Raw genomic sequence first — 6,000 nt, forward strand, 5'->3', positions numbered from 1 at the left:
ATACTTTAAATATTCCACCTGCTTGAACTCTCTACTTTTCCCTTTTTATTATACATCATCTTCCTTTGCATTTTGTCTGGACTCCAGGGTCTGGCATTTTAGTAGCCAATATTCTCATTAACATTCAGTTAATTAACATTCAGTTAACATTTCTGGGTAGAAAAATATTTTTATTTTTTTCCAGAAACCCTCTTTCCTTTAAAAGAATGAGGGCTTATTTCTTTTGAGAAATTGTTTTCCCATTCCATCCCGATGGTCTGACAGATTGCTGTCAATCATAGTAGCCCCATCCCCAACATGCATGAATGTTCTAGGGACATGCAGCTGAACCAACTGGGGCTAAGGAAAATCTGTCCAGGGTGTTTCTAGATTTTCTCTTTAGGAGCAACGTTGGGAATGTGTGAGTCCAGAGCTCTTAGAAATCATGGTTCTGGGCTAGTGGAATAAGCCACTGTGAGAATGAAGTCCATATTTAAAGGAAAAAAGAAAGAAGAGCATATGCAGATATCATTCACTGTGACAGGGAATAGAAAAGGAAGAAAAGCTCTGAGAATTAGTTGAGGCCACGGTTGTATTGAGTCTGACATGGGAGCAGAAAGAGAAGGCTGGACTGTAGCTAAGAGCCCTGTTAGTGCAGGGATAGTGGGTAGACTACCAATCAAACTCTTATTTGTGATAGTCCTTGAAATTAGCTAGATATGGTTTATAATAAAATCTTAAGAATACTACAATAAAATGAAAAGTATTATACATTCAAAATAGAAATGCCCTAGACCCACATGTAAATGTCTAGATAATAATTCAACATAAACTAAACAGCTGAAAATCCTATAGATTGTTGGATGTGTCTTGCAATTAGTCCTCCATTTGTCTGGGAGTTCTTAAGTGTGGTAAGTGGTGTCCTAAAACCTATTGCCATAGTAGACCAAGAAACAATATGTGGGGGCAGGAGGGAGATATCAAGAATGCTACATTTGGGTCAAGATACCCAGACAAATACACAAGAGATCATCCAATGATAAGTAGAAATGGGAAGCTACCAAGTCAATTCACAAATATTTCTTGAGCAGCAGATGAATGTTAAGAAAGCGATATTTTAAAAAAATGCTTTGAATTAGGAATCCGGAAACCCTTAGTTTCCTGGGTCTGAAGCTTGCTGGGTCTGCTTTTGGTCAAATCATATATCAGTTCTGAACATCACTTTTCTCATCTGTCGAAGGGAGTTGTTGGAGCGGATCATCTCATTTGGGGTGCTTTTGAGCAAATAAAGAAATACAAAATTCCAAGCCTTTCCCCCAGGAAGCTGTTCAGGATTTCAGTTGATTGAGCAAACATTTGAAAAATGAAATATTAAAAGAAGAAATCAGTAACAGCTCAAAAGAATAATACATGAGCCACCACAAGGCGGCCTTATAGGCAAAATAAAAGGTAGAAATAATTACTTTAAAAGAATGATAAGACGCCCAGGGATGCCGTTCTCGACAAGGTGAAGTGCAGCTGGGCGGACGGTGGAGGGAGACTCTGCGTCCCTTCCCCAGGCCGTGGGAATTGTTCTCCAAATCGCGGAGCGAGGGCTCCCCGCGGCCTCCGGAGGGGGTGACGAGGAAGGTGATTAACGCTCGGGGTCTAACCCTGGCGGGGCGGCCCGGACAACCGCGTGTGGGTGCTGCCCGCGGGAGCCGCGCAGAGGGCGGCCAGAGGGGTGGGCGCTGCCCGGCTGCGCCCGAGGCTGAGGGGCGAGGGCCCCCGACTCACCGGCTCCGCCTGTTTCTTCGCGCCGCGCCTGCCCACCCCGCCGGCTCCGCGGCGGCGGCGGCCGAAACCCTCGGGGTCCGTTAGCCGGTGAACAGGCAACCGCGGCGGGGCGTGCGGAGCGGGGCAGCTACCCGCCCGGGCCTCCGGGCTCGCGCCCCCGGGCCTCTCGGGCCTCCCCGGACCCCCTGGTCCTCCCCACGCCAGCACAGCGCGTCTGCGGCTCTGCGCCCCAGGCCGGCCCTGCGCCGCCACCTCCCCACTCCCGTAGCTTTCATTTGTAACCAACATGCCCGACCCAACTCTTTTTCCTCTTTCCTAGAGAGGGAAGGAGTGGGGACGAGTCAACGCCCTTTCCTACAATGGTAAGATTAGAGTAAGATAGGATCACAGACTTTATTAAACTTTTCAAAGACAGCAGAACTTTGGTTCTGTCCTCTCCAAAGGTTTCTGAGGGCAAATACCCCACCCTCACGGTCACTACCCCTTAAGAGAGTGCCTTTCAGCATCTGTTTTCGTGCCCCTTGGGACAGTACAACCAGGACGCTGTGATAAGCCCCATTTGCTTTGGTTGTTAGTTCTAAGGTGACTCTACTATTCAGAAGCCTCAACAAGCTGTTAAGGTGGAAAGAGCTTTTCTTTGTGTTTGGGGGTTGAGATGGGGAAAGTGATGAATTCAAGCTATTTGTCTGAGGGTCTGTTTCCAACAAAACCAGATTTTCGAAGCATTGATCCTTCTCACAAAATATTAAGGATAAAGTGGCACAAAATATATTACCTAAATTTTGTTTCCTCTTCAATGAATATATACTATGAACTGAAATAGACTTCAAAGAAAGATACTTCAAAGAAAGAAAGAATAGTCTTACACTATTCTCACCAACTGCCTTCTTGAATGAAATCAAACACTGGACCATAAACTGAAGATGGTTAAAAACACTGGATCAGGGTAAAAATCTGTATTCTCACCCAGACAAATATTTACCGGTAACACTGGGAACAGATCACACTGCCTGCCAAGGGTAAGTCACCAAAGACCTTAGGAGGCAATTTAATTAGTAATCCTTTGTAATGGGAGGAATCCTTTCTAATTCCAAGCCTATACCTGGAATAAGATCTTTCCAGTCAAAGATAAAAAAGAGGAAGCAATAATAAGCAAACTGGAGAAAGGTCTTAATCTTAAATTAATATATGCAGAAACAGAGCTCTTTTTGTAATTAAAAAATAGATTCCAAAAGGTACTCTCTGCTTTCCCATCTTCTTCCATTAATTATTTAAATCTGACTTGTTACCAATACAATGTTCAATTTTAAACCAAATGAATCATTTGCATACCAGTAAATATATATTTTTGACAGTTCAAAACATCTGAGTGAACATATTAAAACAATACCTAGATTTTTCTTGTAAAATAAAACTTTACCTACTAGAAACTTCATTCTTGATAAATTTCTCTTAATTAATTAGAACTCATTGCTAATTGCTATACCCCTATTGTGCTAGGCAGAATTCTAAGATGGACCCCAAGGACTCTACCCCCTGGTATGCATAATCCTTGGGACTTTGAATAGGATGGATTTTATTCCCATGATTAGTTTGTTATATGACACAATTGACTTTAAAAAGGGAGATTATCCAGGATATGAGTTGGCCTTAATTGGGTGAACCCTTAAAAGCCTCTTCCTGGCATCAGGAATTTGAAGCATCACAGGGATTTGACACAAGAAATATCTATTGTCAGCTTTGAAAATTAAAGAGAACTTCTGGCAAGGAATGAAGACAGCCTCTAAGAGCTGAGAATGATCCCAGCTGACAGCCAGCAAGGAAATGGAGACCTCAGTCCTTCAACTCCAACAACTGAATTCTACCAATAATCTGAAGAGAACACTGAGCTCCAAATGAGAATTTGTCCTGTCAACACCTTGACTTTAGCCTTGTGAGACCCTAAGCACAAAACCCAGGTAACTTCACTCGGACTTCTGACTTCAGACTGTTGTTTTAAACTGCTACATTTATATTACAGTAATTTGTTATGCAGCAAAAGAAAGCTAATATACTTTTAACTTACTTCAAATAAACAAAAGTGAGTATTTTAAAATAAAGATATGAAGGTATCTCAGGAAGGATTATAGCTCAACTCAAATAGGACAGGAATTGGACACTGCAAAATTAAATCAGTACTATACCTATTGTCATAAACAAGAACATAATAATAACGATGGGGTTCAGGATGTGATACTGTTAGGTAGACAGCTTGGGGTCTGCAGCCCCTTCTGGGGACAAGGTGGGCAACTCCCACACCTGGGGGAGGAGGGAACACCCTACAAATCTGCCAATCAGAACTTAGCAAGCCCACTGCAAAAGAATGCAGAGGACTTTCTAGCCCATAGGCCAAGCAGCATAGGTACAACAGAGTCTGGAAAGTGACCTAGAACAACCAGCTTTCAGAGAGGCTCATGGGAGATCTGCATGCGCAGTAAAACTCAGGCTATAACTCCCATCTGTCCATCAAAGTGGTTCCATGGTGACGTCTGAACCACAAGAAGGGCCCAATTCAGACACTATAAAATGAGACCCAGACCATAACCAAGGAGACAAGAGGTCCATTCATTGTCTATGGCAAATGTATCTTGCTCTCACTCTGTAAATGTATGTCTTGCTCTTGCTCTGTAATCCTACCTTTCTCTCCTCAATAAACCTTGTATCGTGCTTACCTTGCTTTCGGTATGTCTGGTCATTCTTTGGCCAAGAGTGCACCAAGAACCAACATTTCAAACTGCGACCTGACACTACCTTAAGCTGAAGGAATTTGAGAAAATGGTAGAAGCAGCAAGGTCACTCTGATCTCCCCCCTATTTGTCTCCCCTGAAGCATGTCATAAAACCTAGAGGGGTTTTTCTGACCTTCCTAGGATTCAGGTTATAAGACACTCATGTGGGAGGTGCCCTCCTTACACCCAGAGGAAAGGAGCATCTTTAACTCTGAAGACACAGAAACACAGAGAAGAATATGAACAAACAGGACTTGCTAAGTTTTCCCCAGTTTATTATTATTAGATCACACCCTTTCTGCCTATCATATTTTTCGATGACTATCTGCTCTTCATCAAACCTACTAAAAAAACCGAAGGCTCCAGGGTTATGTAAAACTTTAAATAAATGTGTATGCTTTTCTCTTGTTAATCTTTCATTTTAGAGGCCTCAGCTAGAACCTAAAATGGGTAGAGGAAAGAATATTTTTCCTCCCTTAGAGTAGACAAGGTGATTTGTTATCAAATAGAAAAACAGATTTTCTACAAAAGTAAAACAAAAAAGAAGATTTTCTCTGTAGACTCAATAAAAGACAAAGAAGAAATGATATATTAATAGTACATAGAGAAAATAATAATCAAATAAAAATATATCCCCTGAAAAACTATCACTCAGGAACAAGAGAAAAAATACCCATATTTTCAAAGAACAAAGGCAAACTTAGCATTAGCCGACCACATTGAACAATGTACTTTAGGAACAAAAAAAAAAATAGTAAGTAAAGACATTGGAAAGATTTATAGTTAAATGTTTTTTTTCTTTTTCAAAATATTAAGGGAGTACAAATATTTTTGTTACATGGCTTGAGTCAGGGCTATAAATGTGCTCATTACCCGAATAGTGTTCATTGTACCCATTAGGTGGGTTTTTGACCCTTCCCTCCTCTCCCTCCTCCCTACTTGATTTCCAATGACTTTTATTTCTGCCTCTGCATTTGTGTACCCATTGGTTAGTTCCAATTTATTAGAGAGTACATGTGGTGTTTGTTTTTCCATTCTTGCTTGAACCAGGTCCCAGTGTACTTGCAGCTCAAGGCTGGGGGGTCCCTGGTAGGGCGTTGGACGTTACAGCAGTTCTGCTGGCCCTGTGGCAGTGGGGTCTTGGGGTCCAGGTGCAGAGCTAGAATCTCAGGGATGGTGTCCTGGGCCAGCAGGAGCTCTGGAGCCACAAGGGCAGAGCCTTAGACTCTGGCATGAGAGCCTCAGAGCCCGGACTGGGAAGGAGCCAGAAGCAGAGCTTCTGAGCAGAGCCTCAGAGCTAGAAGCAGGGCCATGCAGGTGGCACGTTGATTCAACCTGAACGGCAGAGCAGGCATCTGTCTGCAGGTTCAGGGACTGCACAGATGCCAAGTCACGTGGACAGAGGTTGGTTCCAGCAGCCCAGGGTCCACAGAGTTCTCCCTGCTCTGCCCTGCCCAGGACCCACTGAAATAGTCACC

The sequence above is a fragment of the Lemur catta genome, chromosome 16, assembly GCF_020740605.2.
Source record: "Lemur catta isolate mLemCat1 chromosome 16, mLemCat1.pri, whole genome shotgun sequence".
NCBI lineage: Eukaryota > Metazoa > Chordata > Mammalia > Primates > Lemuridae > Lemur > Lemur catta.